Source organism: Microtus oregoni, unplaced genomic scaffold, assembly GCF_018167655.1.
Source record: "Microtus oregoni isolate MIOR12 unplaced genomic scaffold, Mior012 000061F_ref0000440, whole genome shotgun sequence".
Classification (NCBI taxonomy): domain Eukaryota; kingdom Metazoa; phylum Chordata; class Mammalia; order Rodentia; family Cricetidae; genus Microtus; species Microtus oregoni.
In genome coordinates, this window is record NW_024543871.1 from 701,756 (window position 1) to 719,995 (window position 18,240).

At 43.0% G+C, this 18,240-nt stretch overlaps 1 pseudogene; it reads left to right on the plus strand.

Moving 5' to 3' along the window:
* Positions 1-4,769: 4,769 nt before the first annotated feature.
* LOC121439408 lies at positions 4,770-15,670 on the plus strand (annotated as a pseudogene).
* The last annotated feature ends 2,570 nt before the right edge of the window (positions 15,671-18,240 follow it).

Consider the following 18,240-nt stretch of genomic DNA (forward strand, 5'->3'; position numbering starts at 1 on the left):
ATCCATTTGGACTTGAGTTTTGTGCACGGTGATAGATAAGGGTCTATTTTCATTCTTCTACAGGATGACATCCAGTTGTGCCAGCACCATTTGAGTAAGAAAAAATTTTATGTTTGTAGGTCAACCACCACATGGGGAACTGTATAAATTGTTGCATCTTTAGGAAGGTTTAGTACCACTGCTTTAGAATCATATAGAAAGCTGTTCTCTCTGTGCCAGGTTAAATGGAGTTAGTGGCATTGCAGTCAACGTCTACAACAATTCTGCCTGCAAAATCCTCAAATGAAATCCTAGGGAAATTCTGGATTATTGGCCAACATTGGCCTCTCCACATGTTTAGGTTGTCTGTGGCTTGGGATCGTTTTGTGAATTCAGGGAAATGTATCCCTACCCCTGGTTCTTCTTCTGCACCCCAACTGTCTTGTTCTGTAAATATGACCTGATTAGTTGACCAGGAACAACAACAAACTATGTTATATCCAAAATGTGTCAGAAACATGTATGTTTAAAGGAGATGACAGGACTTCCTTTGTGGCCTGTCCCCAGTTACATGAAAGCTATAAGGCCATATGGATCTCCAAGCATCATGTGACGTCACGGGGAGAGTGTCATGAGGATCATGACAGGCTCAAGTGCACATTTCTGTCATTGTCTCTTGTTACTACAGTTCCTTAGCAGTGTCCTCTCGGGTTAAAGCATTCACTCCAGCAGAAAATCTCTGTAAGAAGGAGTAACCCATTGTGAGTAACTTCAGGGAGAGCCCCAAACTGAATGGATCCAGTAGTCTCCGTACTCCCAAGAGTAGATAAATTGTAAAGACTGCTGGGAATCAGTCTCAAACCAGCAGAGCAGTCTGGAAGGGACGAGCAGAACTGTTCAGCAGGAGCAGAGACTGGGTGAGATGACTGGAAGAGGCTCAGAGGAGCTGATTTGTCTGGAAAAACTGCAGCATGCTGTCCTGTCTGTGGACTGCACAGTGTGGCTCAGGCTTCCAGATTTGGTGAGCCATCAGTCCTACCATGGTAGGCTTTGGTGACAAAGCTGACATGGAGTCATTTCTCTCTTGTAAGCAACCCCTCACCCATATTCCTGTAAGAAAATCTGGTAAATGCAATTTGTTCTCCAGGTGGACTCTGGTATTGTTGTTCCTCCTGTCTGGGGCAGGATTCCATTCTGCAGTAGTAAATGCGTGTTGTTTCCTTAGAAAAAGTGCATTTCGCAACAGCAGCTGAGAGGAAGATGTTGCCAGAGGCAAAAGAGTAGGTGAAGCATCAATACAGTAGGCCAGTGTAACTGATAATCAGACAGTCGTCTAGGGTCCTAAGACACAAAGCTCAGGCTTTGGAGCTGGGCACCATGTGCCACCTCCCACTGTCAACCATCTCCTTGCTTCACAGCAGCCTGCCCTTTCCACTCCTTTTATGCCCATTTTTCTGTGTTCCGCCCTCTCTTCCTTCTCAGAGGTTAGAATCCAGTTATTACCTAGCAGTGAATGAAAAGGGAAGGTGAGTGTGTCCTGTTCTGCTGATGCTTACACGATGCACATATTAGGGGCTTTTCTATGTGAGGCATCACCCTTGAACACCTCAGCTTCTGGCATTAGCAGGATGCAGGCTTAGAGGCTCTACCTTTTATTTTTATGGTTCAAATCTACAAAAGAACTCATCTTTATAAAAACACACAGTATATTAAAAAGGGTGTAATACAACTTCAGGAAGGATAGTATTGTCTTCAGAGTGGGTATTCTACCCTTTCTCTTGATAGGGTGTTTAGGAGAGATTTGATGGGATTGACTTAGGTCAAGAATTCTTGGGGGAAACTGTTAAGACTTATGAACCACTATAGTGTATGTAGGGCTCAATGTTCAGTAAGCTGATATTCAACAGATTATTTTTTTCGAGACAGGGTTTCTATATAGTTTTTGGAGCTTGCTCTGGATCTTGCTCTTGCAGACAAGACTGGACTTTAATTTAAAGATATTCAGAAGCCTCTATGCCACAAGTGCTGGTAAAAAAGGTTTGTGCCACCTTATCCGGGTAAAAGTATTTTTAATGTTGTTTGAAGATTTTGATCAAGCATACTGTTATGGGATCATGACTGTACCTCACTCCTTATACATAAAAATGAAGCCATGGGATTGGTTTTCTACAATGATTCAGTGGTAAAGATGCTTGCTGGCAAGCCTGATTATTGTAGGGGGGATGCTTGTACTTCTCGGCTGCCTAGCTAGATTAGCCCTGAAATAACCACACAGAAAATGTATTAATTAAATCACTGATAGGCCCATTAACTTAACTTCTTATTTGCTACCTTTCTTTTTTGTTTTTTCGAGAGTTGTTTTCTCTGTAGCTTTGGATCCTGTCCTGTAACTAGTTCTAGTAGACCAGGCTGCCCTTGAAATCACAGAGATCTGTCTGCCTCTGCCTCCCCTGTGCTGGGATTTAAGTTGTATGCCACCACTGGCCAGCATTATTGGCTAAGTCTTATATTAATTTAACCCACTTCTATTGATCTGTGTATCACCATGAGGTATTGGCCTACCATCAAAGGTACAGCACATCTATTTTTGGTGACAGTTCCATGGCGTTTCTCTCACTCTGCTTTCTCCCTCCCAGCATTCAGTTCTGTCTTCCTTGCCTACTTAAGTACTGTCCTATCAAAATGCCAAGGGTTTCTTTATTCCTTTACATATGAAAAGAACACAAAAGCAGAAGGATCTCCTGCACCACAGATGACCTGATCTCTGGGATGTGCATGATGGAAAGAGAAAACTGATTTTCCCAAGTTGTCTTCTGACATCCAAACATCTGCTGTGACATGCACTAAATGGTAAAGGTCCATACTCACATAACAAATAAATTCAGGAATTAGAAAGAATCCTAATTTACTTATGTACTAACTCTATGGGTATTTGTCAATGATTTTGTGTTTACAGATGTTGATTTTCACATTTATAAGTCAAAATATTTGTGCTACAACTCTTCAGGAATCTTGCTAACTGTCCTGATATCACAGCACTCTAGGATTCTAAAATTAAAAGGAAGAAAGGAAAAGATTGCATTTGTGTGATTAGAGTGCACAGACGACTAAATGGCTAAGAGATTTTGTTGTTCTTTCAGAGGACCAGAGTACAGTTCTCAGGATCCACCTCGGTAACCATCTATCTCTAAGTAGAGCTTCAGGAGATCCAGTGCTCCCTGTAGGCATGCATAAGTACAAGCATACCAACTAATAATGACCTTCTATTTAAAAAAGATTTTAAAAAAATCTGAAAATCACAATTTGTGATTTCTTAACCTGTAACTTCAATAAATTTAATATTAATTTTTAGATTGGTTTATTTTTCATGTGTATAGAGTTCTACCAGCATGCATGCCTTCACGCCAGAAGAGGGCACCAGATCTCATTATAGGTGGTTGCGAGCCACGATATGGTTCATAGGAATTGAACTCAGGACATCTAGAAGAACAGGCAGTACCCTTAACCTTTAAGCCATCCCCTTAATATTAATTTTTAAAAGCAATGTTAAACTCTACTTTTCTTTTTATTAATTAATTATTTTCCCAATCACATTTCCTCTCCATTCTTTCTCTCTTCCCAGACCCTTCTACTAAACTGCCTCGTCCCCCCCCCCCATCCACTTCTTCTCTTTTCAGAAAAGGGCAGGTCTCACATGTATATCAGCCATCTGTGGCATATCAAATTGAAGTAAGACTAGGCATGTCATCTACTATTAAGGTTGAATAATACAATACAGTAGGAGGATAAGGTTCCCAAAGCAGATCACAGGGTCAGAGACATCCCCACTGTTAGGAGCCCTACCAGAAGACCAAGACCATAATTTACAAAACTGTAAAACATGGGAAGAGGGCCTAGGTCAGTGATTGTAGTTCTACATCTGTTTCCATCAAGTCTCTGGGTGAAGGATTACATTTTCTTAATGAGATCTTCTTGATATTTTCCAACATCTCAGCTCACTGAGGAAATTTCTTTGAGAATATTAATTGTTCGAATGGAAGCTAGCCAGAGGTTCTTTCACTTTTGTATACTTACTGTATATATGGTGCTTTCTCAGCTCAATACTGTTACAGAGCACTCTCAGCTTCAGGAGTTTGCTGGCACTGTGAAAAGGGCAGAGACCCACACAGTGTCAGCCTAGTCAGACATGAGAAGTACTGAGCAGGACATCGTACAGTGACTCTGATGGAGATTCCCAATAAACCATCTGGAGCATTTTCATTGTTTCAATGGTGACGTCAAATGTTTTGCAGTGACTTGTCCCCCCAAATGCTACATAAACTCCACTTCACAACCATGGCACTCCTTCAGGTAGAGGACAGTGTTGGTGTGTTTTCACTGTCCTCTCAAGGAAACTGGCACAAACACTAGCTGACATAACCATGTCCACTTAATTCCCAGATCTTGCAGTGTGCACCCAGTGAGATACAGAAGCTAGAGTTCTCCAGAGGTTCACCCAGAGGCCATGTGCTCAGTGTAAATGCCTGTCCTCGTCCCTACTTGTGCACCTGCAACAGCTTTCTTGCTCCTCACATCATTCCTCAAGGCTTTGGTGGACTTTGTTAAATTCCAGTTTGGTTACATTCAGTACATGCTCCCTAGAACCTCTTTCACTTGGCACGTATCTCCTATAGGGATTGTGTGATGGAAAGAGGACAGATGTGAAACTTGCTAAAAACACACATGCTGCAAAGTCATTTCAATCCACAAACTATTTATGGAGATGACACTTCTCTCTTTTAGGTCTCATCATGGCTTTCCAATCCCAACATGTGGACCACAGTTTCTACAAACTGGATGAAAATGAGATTGAGGGGAGCCTTGATTTTGAACACGAGGCCACTGCAGCAAGAGAAATTGTCATCTATGGTGAAGGTTCTCTAAAAGGTTCCGACAAACCAAAGAACCAGGGCATCCCACACCGCAAGGATGATGTGACCCACGTTGCTAACTTCAACTACGTTTGTGATGACATCAGGCATGAGAGCCATGGGAGCCACCAAGGGTACCGAAACCCACAGTTGAGGAGCAGAAGAACATGGCTGCTGGCAGAGTGTCACAGGTCTGGCGCACAAGGCCAAGGATCCAGTTTGGTCTCACACCCAGGCAGCTGAATGAGTTGGAAGATGTTTCTGAAAAAACTAAGTACCCCGATGAGATCATAAGGTATGTGACTTGTTTCAGTAGCTGTTCCAGCTCCCATCCATCAGCATCTCATTAGTAGGTGTGTTCTTCACAGTATGGGCCCTATCTGCTTTGAGCCCAAGCATGAACTCTTTGTTTAGTTGCTGAGTATGGGAAAGATGTCTGGGAAGTCAAATATATATAAATACATATATACACATATTCACATATTTACATATACATATATATATGCATATATACACACATGTATATATATATATATATATATATATATATATATATATGCAGTATGGATTCTAGAAACTGGTTGGTGCTTCTCAATTTCTTCTTTAAGTTTCCTTTTTGTTTTATTCCTCCTTCTTAACCTCTTCTTTTTTTTTTTTTTTTTTTTTTTGGTTTTTCGAGACCGGGTTTCTCTGTGGCTTTGGAGCCTGTCCTGGCACTAGCTCTTGTAGACCAGGCTGGTCTCGAACTCACAGAGATCCGCCTGCCTCTGCCTCCCGAGTGCTGGGATTAAAGGCGTGCGCCACCATCGCCCGGCCTCTTAACCTCTTCTTGATGACTCCGTTTTATAATGGGAATAGTATTCAAGACCTAGTCGTTTCTAAGCAATCCCTCTGCTAATATAGCATATTCACCTTGTGTCTATTCATGTGGTTATTTTTCCAATGAAATGAAGATCAATAAAAAGTCACTTTCATACTTTAGAGCTTACCATCTCTACATAGTTTTGTGTTGGCCTGTGATGCATCTCCCGAAGTCTATTCATCTTGCCATGCTGAAATGCTGTATTTCACTAACAGCTCCAATTTCCATCTTCTTCTCCCAGAAAGGACCTTGCAAAGCGCTTGTTCCTGGGAGAATCCAGAGTGCGGGTCAGCAAATCCGAAAAGACTTTGGGCAAGGCACTCTGCTTCAGGACATGGTCCATGTTCTTGTACCCATTATGAAATGCATGCGTGGGTGAGAGGTGTCCTTGTCTGGGTTATAATAGTAACTGAGCACTGAGTCTTGAAGTTGTCCAGAAGTAAAAATGGAATGGGCACCCATTAAGTGTTCTTTCCCACTATTTGAAACAGCATAGACTCTTAACTGAAAAAAATCTTAAAAAGCTCATTTCTAATTTTTATCATTTTTATCATATTTGATTTTCTTTATTGAGCTGTATATTTTTCTCTGCTCCCCCTTCCCTTTCCCTTCTTCCTGACTACACTCTCCTGTAACCCCCACACTCCCACTTTACTCAGGAGATCTTGTCTTCTTCTAATTCCTATGTAGATCCATTTATGCCTCTCAGAGGGTCCTCTTTGTTGTCTCGGTTCCCTGGGATTGCTGGTTTTCTTTGCTTTATGACTAAAAACCACTTATGAGTGAATATATATTATATTTGTGTTTGTGGGTCTGAGTTACATCACCCAATATGGTGTTTTCTAGATCCATCCATTTGCCTGCAAATTTCAAGATGCCATTATTTATTTACTGCTGTGCAAATGTTCATTTTCTTTTTTTGTTATTTATTTTTTAAAGATTTCTGCCTCCTCCCCGCCACTGCCTTCTATTTCCCTCCCCCTCCCCCGATCAAGTCCCCATCCCTCATTAGCCCAAAGAGCAATCAGGGTTCCCTGACCTGTGGGAAGTCCAAGGAACCCCCACCTCCATCCAGGTCTAGTAATGTGAGCATCCAAACTGCCTAGGCTCCCACAAAGCCAGTATGTGCAGTAGGATCAAAAACCCATTGCCATTGTTTTTAGTTCTCAGTAGTCCTCATTGTCCACTATGTTCAGAGAGTCCGGTTTTATCCCATGCTTTTTTAGACCCAGGCCAGCTGGTCTTGGTGAGTTCCCGATAGAACATCCCCATTGTCTCAGTGTGTGGGTACACCCCTCGCGGTCCTGAGTTTCTTGCTCATGCTCTCTCTCCTTCTGCTCCTGATTTGGACCTTGAGATTTCAGTCCAGTGCTCCAATGTGGGTCTCTTTCTCTGTCTCCTTTCATTGCCTGATGAAGGTTAATATTAAGAGGATGCCTATATGTTTTTCTTTGGGTTTACCTTCTTATTTAGCTTCTCTAGGATCACAAATTATAGACCCAATATCCCTTATTTATGGCTAGAAACCAAATATGAGTGAGTACATTCCATGTAACTCTTTTTGGGTCTGGCTTACCTCACTCAAGATAGTGTTTTCTATTTCCGTCCATTTGCATGCAAAATTTGAGAAGTCATTGTTTTTTACCGCTGAGTAGTACTCTAATGTGTAGATATTCCATACTTTCTTCATCCATTCTTCCATTGAAGGGCATCTAGGTTGTTTCCAGGTTCTGGCTATTACAAACAATGCTGCTATGAACATAGTTGAGCATATACTTTTGCTGTATGATAGGGCATCTCTTGGGTATATTCCCAAGTGTGGTATTGCTGGGTCCAGGGGTAGGTTGATGCCAAATTTCCTGAGAAACTGCCACACTGATTTCCAAAGTGGTTGCACAAGTTTGCATTCCCACCAGCACTGGTTGAGTGTATCCCTTTCTCCACAAACTCGCCAGCAAGGCTATCATTGGTGTTTTTTATTTTAGCCATTCTGACAAGTGTAAGATGGTATCTTAAAGTTGTCTTGATTTGAATTTCCCTGATCGCTAAGGAGGTTGAGCATGACCTTAAGTGTTTTTTGGCCATTTGAACTTCTTCTGTTGAGAGTTCTCTGTTCAGCTCAGTGCCCCATTTTATAATTGGGTTGATTAGCCTTTTATGGTCTGGTTTCTTGAGTTCTTTATATATTTTGGAGATCAAACCTTTGTCAGTTGTGGGGTTGGTGTAGATCTTCTCCCAGTCAGTGGAGACTTTTTGTCTTAGTGACAGTGTCCTTTGCTTTACAGAAGCTTCTCAGTCTCAGGAGGTCCCATTTATTCAATGATGCCCTTAATGTCTGTGCTGCTGGGGTTATACCTAGGAAGTGGTCTCCTGTGTCCATGTGTTGTAGAACACTTCCCACTTTCTCTTCTATCAGGTTCAGTGTGTTCGGACTGATATTGAGGTCTTTAATCCACTTGGACTTGAGTTTTGTGCATGGTGATAGATATGGATCTATTTTCATTCTTCTACAGATTGACATCCAGTTTTTCCAGCACAATTTGTTGAAGATGCTCTCTTTTTTCCACTGTATATTTTTAGCTCCTTTATCGAAAATCAGGTGTTCATAGGTTTGTGGATTAAAGTCCGGGTCTTCTATTTGATTCCATTGGTCGACTTCTCTGATTTTATGCCAATACCAACCTGTTTTCAATACTGTAGCTCTGTAATAGAGTTTGAAGTCAGGGATGGTAAAATGTCCATTTTCTTCATCCATTCTTTGTCTGATGGCCATCTAAGTTGTTTCCATGTTCTGGCTCTTATGAATAATGCTGCTATGAACATATTTGAGCTGATGTTCTTGTGGCGTGATTGAGTGTTTTGGGTATATAACCAACAGTGCTATTGCTGGGTCTGGAGGTGGATTGTTTCCTAATTTTCTGTGAAATTGCAAGCTTATTTTCAAAGAAGCTGTTTACACTCCCACCAGAAATACAGTAGTGTTTCTGTTACCCCACATCCTCCCCAGCATAAATTGTCATCAGTGTTCTGATCATGGCCATTCTTACAGGTGTAAGATGGAATCTTAGAGTTGTTTTGATTTGCATTTCTCTGATGACTAAGGATGTTGAACATTTCCTCAAGTATCCTTCAGCCATTTGAGATTCACAGATTACTCATAATCAGTATGTGAACATCATATATATGTAGACAGCATTGTGTATTATAAGGTCATGCATTTAGGAAAATGTTAATGTTTACTGGCATGTGTACAGAGATTAATACTGAAGTCTGGACACTCAGGTCATTTCAGGGTACTTATGTGTACTGTTGTAGTAGGACTCTAAGTGACCTTGGGGACATTCTCATTGATGTAGCAAGCAGTAGGGGAAAAACATGGCTTTGTTTCAACAAAGAAACACTTAGTTATAAGTGTGGATTAAGTGAGACCAGAGAGAAATTAGTGTTTCATAGCTATCCTGTGTTTAATTAATCCAAGTGTCATGTGGAACATCATTCACAAGTGCACATGGTTGGCCCTCCACCTTTGTAAGTTTGTGGAAAGCCGATGTAGACAGCAGCAAAGTTGAACCTTCATGTTCCCCCATGCTGTGTTTAGATTATCTAAAAACAATGCCAAAATAGTCATGTCAGTGTTATGAGATGTATGGGGCAGACAGCTTTAAAGGGTTAATTTTGTTACACTAAACAAAAAGAAATGGTAATGGGTTTTTTATCCTACTGCACTTACTGGCTTTGTGAGAGCCTAGGCAGGTTGGATGCTCACCTTCCTAGACCTGGATGGAGGTGGGTGGTTTTTGGACTTCCCACAGGGCAGCGAATCCTTATTGCTCTTTGGGCTGCTGAGGGAGGGGGAATAATTGTTGGGGGGGGGAATGGGAGGTAGTGGTGGAGAGGAGGCAGAAATCTTTAATGAATGAATAATTAATTAATTAATTAATTAAAAGAATAACATTGAGCCCATTTACGTTAATCGAGTAAAGAGAACGCGATCAGGGGATGTTATTGATAGTCAAAATGCAGGTTGGTAATGAGGAGAGGGCCCGAAGGATAAAGCTCTTGCCACATGAGTCTGAGGATCTGAGTTGGGACCTTATCATAAAGTTTAGCAGGTGTCAGCTCACCTGTAGTCAGAATCTCTTATTCAGGAGGCAGAGACTGCGGATCCTTAGGGAGACCTAGATTAGGTCCTTCGCTGAGCTGAGGTTCATGGACAACCCTGCCAGTGTAAATCATGTGGGGAGCAAGCTAGGAAGATGCTTGACTCTGACCTTGGTCCTCTGCATGCACGAGTGTGCATTTGCACATAGATACACATGCAGATCACACACCTTTGCCAGTTTTGATGTGTTTGTACGTATATGAAAAGCAAAGGTGACAAGCCACAGTCAAATGTGTCTTCTGTTGACTAACTTGAAAACTGGAAGTATTCTTTTCCTTTAAAGGAGACTATATTGAACAGGTGTGTTTTTTGGAATGTGGGAAAAGATAGAGCTCACTTTAAGTAAGAGCTGTAGCTATCTTATTTTCAAATGAATTTCTTTCCTCCAGACATTAAAGACTAATGTTTAGATCATGGGATAAAAGCTGAGGCCATGAGCCCAGAGAAACTGACTGCTCCATAGCAAATGAGAGAGGGGGAAAGGCAGTGCAGAGTGCTATTCATGCTAACTTCCTTCAGCATGGAACAGGGCAGTCTTGATGTAGGCAAATTCCCTACCTGCAGCAGTAGGTTGTGCGGAATAGCAGTCCTGCCTAGGAGCCCCTGATGGCTGACATCCTAACACCACAAGGTGTCAACTACAGTAAGACCAGGCTCAGGTTGGAGAAACTGGGAGAGAAGAGGGAGATTCTCACAGGATGGAGAGGAAGAGCTATTGGAAAACAAAAGCTGAAGGAGTGAGGAATTCTCCCCCTGTCGAGCTGATGGGACCCTGTACTTCAGCTTCAGAGAGACAGAGGTGCTGCAGCCCCAGAGACTGATGTGAGGAAGCTCTGGAGACACAGATGCACTGCAGCTTCAGAGAGGCCAATGATCTACAGCTCTAGAGGCTGATGCACTACAGCTCTAGAGATGCTGATGAATCGCAGCTCCATGAGACTGATGATACACTGCATCTCTAGAGAGACTAATGGACTATCACGCCAGAGCCATTTGTACTGCAGCTCTAGAGAGACTGCTGATGTACTGCAACTCCACAGAGACTGATGGACTATCACTCCAGAGCCATTTGTACTGCAGCTCTAGAGACACTGATTATGCACAGCATCTCTAGAGAGACTGATGGACTATCACTACAGAGCCCTTTGTACTGCAGCTCGAGAGAGACTGATGGACTATCACTCCAGAGGCATTTGTACTGCAGCTCTCGAGAGACTGACGATGCACTGCAGCTCTAGAGAGAATGATGGACTATCACTCCAGAGCCATTTGTACTGCATCTCTAGAGAGACTGATGATGTACTGTATCTCTAGAGAGACTGATGGACTATCACTTCAGAGCCATTTGAATTGAAGCTCTAGAGAGACTGATGATGTACTGCATCTCTTAGAGAGGCTTATGGACTATCACACCAGAGCCATTTGTACTGCAGCTCTAGAGAGACTGATAGACTATAACTCCAGAGCCATTTGTACTGCAGCTCTAGAGAGACTGATGATGCACTGCATCTCTAGAGAGACTGATGGACTATCACTCCAGAGCCATTTGTACTGCAGCTCTAGAGAGACTGATGATGCACTGCATCTCTAGAAAGGCTGATGGAATATCACTCCAGAGCCAATTGTACTGCAGCTCAAGAGAGACTGATGATGCACTGCATCTCTAGAGAGGCTGATGGACTATCACTCCAGAGCCATTTGAATTGAAGCTCTAGAGAGACTGATGATGCACTGCATCTCTAGAGAGACTGATGGGCTATCACTCCAGAGCCATTTGTACTGCAGCTCTAGAGAGACTGATGATGCACTGCATCTCTGGAGAGACTGATGGACTATCACTCCAGAGCCATTTGTACTGCAGCTCCAGATAGACTGATGATGCACTGCATCTCTAGAGAGACTGATGGACTATCACTCCAGAGCCATTTGTACTGGAGCTCCAGATAGACTGATGATGCACTGCATCTCTAGAGAGACTTATGGACTATCACTGCAGAGCCATTTGTACTGCAGCTCCATTGAGACTGATGATGCACTGCATCTCTAGATGGGCAAGTACACTGCAACTCCAGAGAGGCTGATGCACTGGAGCTCCAGAGTGGATGATAAACTGCACCTCTAGAGGGCTATGCACTACAGCTCTAGATCCTAATACACTGCAGTTCCAGAAAAGCTGATGCACTGCAGATTTAGAGAAGATGATGCAGTGCTGTTCTAGAGGATGATGAATATCAGCTCTAGAGATACCGATGTTCTTCATATATAGAGGCTGATGCACTATCACTCTAGTGGCCGATGCACTACAGCTCTAGATACTGATGAACCGCAGCACCAGAGAGAGGCTGATGCATTGCAGCTCCAGAGAGGCTCATTTACAGAAGCTCTAGAGGCTGATACACTGCAGAACTAGTTAGATTAGCTAGAGCTAATATGCCAATAGTGACTTAATTAATATAGTTCCTTTGTGATTATTTCAGGACTAAGCTAACTGGACAGGTGAGAACCAACAAGTGGCCTCCTCCCCACACACTGGGGCTTTGATTGAGTTCATGGAGGCATCATGTTGGTATGTTTGAGTTCCCCTCATGGATTCTGGTTTTTGTAGATCTTCTTTAGACTATACATCCACATAATAGAAGGGGCATGGAGGGAGCGAAATGGCATGGACGCAAAGATGTGCAGTTTGAGGACTTCCCAATATAATGAGCCCTTATTCCCCAGGAGCCTGAGAGGATGGTGACATCTAACAGGTAATTGTGACTGTATTTCCATAGCTGGCTATGTATTAAGGAAGAGGCCATTTTGTTAACTGCTCTCCACATTGTTACAGATCACAATGCTGTCTGGAGGTTCAGCATAAAAACGTTGGATCTCCTGGTATAAGAACAGAGCCAAGGATGCCCTTCATGTTGGGCAGGAAGTAGGGCATCACTATCAAGCTTCAACTCTCATTGAGACCATAGCTTTTGTCCTGAACCCAGAAAATATTAGAGGACATAGACTATGGCCAGGTGAAAAGTCCACAGGTGATAGTGACCTCACCCTATTACCTACATGGTGGAAGCAGGGAGTCCCAAGATATCTGAATGATTTGTCTGAATTGGCTCATTTCCCTAATCCTATAGATGACAACATCACATCTCTGTGCAGGCCTCCCTTGGAGTAGTGTTGTCTCTTACAAGTCAATTTGGGAAGGATGTTTGTTTGTTTGTTTGAGCTGGGGATAGGCTGTGACTTTGCACACTCTTTTGGAAAGTGTGATTCCTTGTAATCACCCCACCTGCTTAAGGTGCTGGAGCAATAAGAAGCAATCCATCGATAAATGATGAGCTGAAATCATGGGAATATAGTGGTTTACCGCAAGGAATTATGTGTTTTGATAAAGAAAAATATGCCAGTGTCGATCCAGAAACACTGGAACAGAAAGAGAAGATGCTTGAAGGAGAAGGAGGAGAGGGGAATGAGAAGGAGGAGGAGGAGGAATCTGGGAAAGAAGGAGATTGTTTTCTGACAGTTAAGGGGAGGTAGGAAGCAGGTATCCCACTATCCTACGTGATGAATCTCACAGCACCCCTTGTCCTTCCTGACATGGGCGTCTTGTGTGGAGCCCCACTGGGAGTTAGGATTGAGGTGTCTGTACAAGGCAGTACAATCAAGTGTATTATTGAGGTGTGTTGACTTCATTTTGGATTTTGTCCTTTTGTACAGAAAATAGATGTTTGTTCCTTTAGAGTCATCCAGCACCTTTGGATATTCCAGTTTTTCTGCTTGTTCTTCTGCTTTGATCCCTGAGCCTTGAAGGGAGGAGGTTATGAACACATTCCAATTAGGATAGAGCACTCCATAGTTGTGAGCAGAGATGACCACTTACACGGTCTATAGCTAATGGAAAGTCTTTATTCCAGCTGACTAGGATGACACCCATGTATCTGGGCACCGAGGCGTGCCCTCCAGGTGTCCAGAACACGGGGGTTGTAAGGGCATCTTAAAACTTAGATGTCCTAGCATCTAGCTCAGCAGATGCAGATGCCTATGCAGAAGTAAGCAGTTTGAATCAAGCTGTTTACTGAAACTAAGATGGCAGCTAGCTGGTGGAGGGGTTCATTCAAACAGGAAGTTTAAGCACAGCTAAGTTAGCCAGTATATCCCTGATCTTTGATCCCTAGAATAGACATAATTAATTTCCCATGGGATTCTCCATGACAGAGATCAAAGTCTATTTCTACCCAAAATGGCCTCAACAAGAATAGAAGATGGAGGAACCTCTTCACTGGCTTAAACTGTCACATTTCCCACTAGATCACAGGGCATGAGTCAAATTATTGACTCGTCCTGTTCTATGAGGTCATAGTTGTTTCTAGGGACCAGTAATTTTCTGTTTGAGGCAGTTTGCCATGCAGGTGAAGATGCAGGGTTCTACCATTAGGCTGAACAGGACAAGAATCAATGGTCCCGTTAATGCTGACACTAAGCTATAGGGATCCAGTCACCAGAGATTGATAACAGTGTACAGATCTATGTCTTCTTTCTTTCCTTCCTTTGAGCTTTTCTCTCTCCCTTCCTTTTCCTCTTCCCCTTCTCTTATCTTCTGCTTTCTTTCTTCTTTCTATCGACTAATCTTGTCCCCTCACTTACCCTTTCCACCTTCCTTCCTCATCATCCCCCAGTCCTTTCTCCTCTACTTATTTTAAAAGCAGTTACTCATGTATGCACTCCAGGGCACTGGCAGCCCATTCCCAACACCTCATCTTCACACTCCTCTCCTCTCTTAGACCAATAGGCTGCTGAATTTTTAGGAAAACCAGACTTGGCCCAGGCATTGGCCCATCACTTCGCAGCAGCTTCCTTTCCTGTGCATAGGAGATAAGAGGGGACTATGGGAAGACATAGAAAGCTCCACAGTCACCCAGCAAGGACCCTGCATTTTTGTAGATCTTTCATTGATAAAACAGTACAGGGTCACAGTAAAAGAAATTAGTAATATATTCAGGTTTCTGGCTCTTCAACTTAGATCAGAAATCTTGGGATCATCTCAAACAATCAAATTTGAATAATCTATGGCAGTTGTTTCAGCTCTTCCTGCATCTATTCAAAGGAAACCAGAATTGGGACCCATTAGGCCTTTGTTAACATAGATTCAAGGCAAAATATGAGCTCTCCCATCTTCTCTATTATAGGCATATATCATGAGAATTACATAGACAAGAATTCATGCAGTGGGGTGTGACTTTCCAGAGAGTCAGGGGAGATATCATTATTCTAAGCATTAGTTCATGTAAGTCAGATAATTCAAGGGAATGATGAGGTACCTTTTCCTTGGCAGAGAGTATGTAGATTGTAATACCTAAAGACCCTTTGATATCTGGTCTTCTCCATATCCTGATTTACTGATCCCCGTTCTCTTTCTTAGAGCCATATTTCTCATTTCCTTGAAAGGACATAAGACAGGAAAGGTACTAGCTAATGAATTTCCTATTTCCGGTTGTTCTGAATTCCGACTTCCAGGGCTGGGGTTGCATAGGATTTTGTGTGTCCTTGGTTAGAAAAGTCTGGTCAATCTAAAGCCTCACTGGCATTTACTGTTACACAGAGTTGTGTTTTCCACTTGTGATATTGACTGTTGAATACACTAAAGCCATCTCTTTCACCAAGTTATTGCAGAGCTGGTTTAAGAAAAGAAGAGGCCAATACAGGAAACATCAGCAGTCTCAGATTCTCCAGTGTCCATCTGCTGATGGCCAGGACACCTTGCAGTAAAGATTTTGTAGGAGTCCTGAAGCATCATCCTGTCCAGGCCCCAGATGAAGACAGGATCTTCAGGTGTCACTGACACCTTCTGATGGCTGTGACACCTTATCCCTTCAGCCATAAAGAGTTGTGTATTCAAAATATTTCATGTCCGTTTTGGGGGTCAGTAAGGTGTGTATGTCCAATATTGAGAAAATATTTAACAGAAGATAAAAGGAAGGGATCAAACCCTGAGTCATCTTTACTACTCCACAAGTCACAAAAGTTTCTCTAACCAACGGCAACCCGTGCTCAGACATATATTCTTCTCTGTTGTCACACTGTACTATCCTTACCTTAACTCGACCCTGTGGAAACAAACACCTAAGAACAGGAAAAGGACAAGTCTCCAGTGAGAACACTGTTCACGACAAAAACAGAGTTTCCCCCAAATCTACAAGTTCACTCTTGTACTGGAACAAATACAAAAAGACTACTTTCTGAGCATTCATCTGTGGGGAGTTTGACCAGTGACCTAGGCTACCCCCAGGTCTGTTCACTATCACTCCTTTCCATGGCACAGTCATGCTACTAGGAGTCCTCCTGGCACAGGTCGTAGTGTTTCAAAGGAAACACAAGAGGCCTTTTTATGCCCATTAGAAAGAGGCTTCCTCTTTGCTCCCACACCTAGCCCAAGATGCACAAGAGGCATATTGATCGATCCTCCCAGTTCAAGCAGGAGAGGAGAAGGATTCTCAGTAGATGCACCAGGCCAGATTAGTGGAAGACATAGGATGCAGGCTTCAGAGCATGCAGGGAGCAATAGGCTGTGTTAGCCCGAGGATGATTGGAGGAGAGGCAGTGTGGAAAGCCTATAGAGAGTGTTATGCCTGAGTTCTGGCAGGGAGGACACATCAGGGTGGCATTAGCATGGTGGTGTATGTCGTGGAGTAGAGTACATGACCTGTGCGAAAGTGGCCAAGGTGTGAGCTGCTTTTGATGCTGTGACTGCTTGTAGATATGGCAGACTCTAGAAAAGGGGGTGCAGCAGGATGTGATAAAGCCTCTTTCTAAACTGAGTACCAGTAAGGGGGGAATCTGGACTTTGTAATGGAGAAGATGGGTAAACAGGGCTGTGTACCGAGGATACACATACAGAAGTTTCGTGTGACAGAGGAGGGACAGATAGACTGGTTGTAGTACAGACTTGTATTAGGATAGTTTGTGGATTGTAGAGGCACTGCAGAGAGATGGAGGACGTGAATCCCCACAGCAAGAGTGTCCAGAGGACAGATAACTTGTGTACTGGGTGGTTTTGTGTGTCATGTTGAAAAAGGCTAGAGTCCTCAGAGAGGAAGGAAGCCCCAGTTGAGGAAATCCCTTCATGAGGTCCAACTCAAAGTCATTTTCTCAATTATTCATCAACAGGCAAGATCCCAGCTTACAGTATAAGGTGCCCTTCCTGGACTGGTGGTCCTGGGTTCTATAAGAAAGCAGACTGAGTAAGCCATGGGAAGCAAGCCAGTAAGCAGCTCTCCTCATAAGATCCTGCTTCTGTGAACCTTCCCTGTTTGAGTTCCTGTTCTGACTTCCTTGAGTGATGAACAGCAATGCTGCAGTGTACATAAAATAAACCCTTCTTCCCCAACTTCCATTTTTCATGGTGTTTTGTCAAAGTGACAGAAACCTTGAGACAACATCCTTCTACTCAAAGAGGAACTGGGAACTCTGGTGCTGGGATTATAAGCACCAAGGTGGATGCTGTATTACGGACATATATGGGACCTAGATAGAAGGTATATTCATTGGGGTGTGTGTGAGGTGGAGCTGGTGAGAAAGACTCCCTGGGGTACTACCACAGATTGCATTCAGGCACTTAGTATAGTCCTGAGAAACTGACAGGGCCTGGCTACACAAAGTAGGCCTGTGGATCAGAGTCCTACAAATGCAAAGGAAGATTCCTCTGTAGAGACCTAAGAACAGTGAGGGATGGGCCCATTACTCCTAATTAGGTCCTGGTGTGGGGCCAGAGAGAGCACCTGCAGCTTCCCATTCCAGGAGAGGAGGGCACATATGTGTCTAATATACACAGGAAGAGATGACCCCATTGGGATCTGTGTTCTTATCCCCTGACTGTCATTCCCACAACAAAACATTCCAAACCAACACACACCTCTTGGGGCAAAACAAATCCCAGAATAAGGGCATAGAAAGATGGCACAGCGAATATGTGATGATGTGGGAATCTGCTCTCTATGTCGTTAAAAAGGAACTGTATGGGCCTATAGCAAGTTATTGGGAACAGAGCTAGGTGGCGAAAACTAAACTGAATGCTGGGAGAAAGAAGAGCAAAGCCAGAGAGAAGCTTTGTAGCTCCTCCAGAGAGCGATTCCAGAACTTTAGCTGTTAATCCAAAGCCATGAGTGATATACAGATTAATAGAGATGGGTTAGATAAGGATATGAGTTAGCCACAAATACGCATAGGTTATTGGCCACAAGGCATTGCAAATAATATAATTTCTGTATGATTATTTCTGGACTGAGCAGTCAGGAGACACACAAGTGGCCTTCTTTCAACACCTATGGACCAGTCATGCT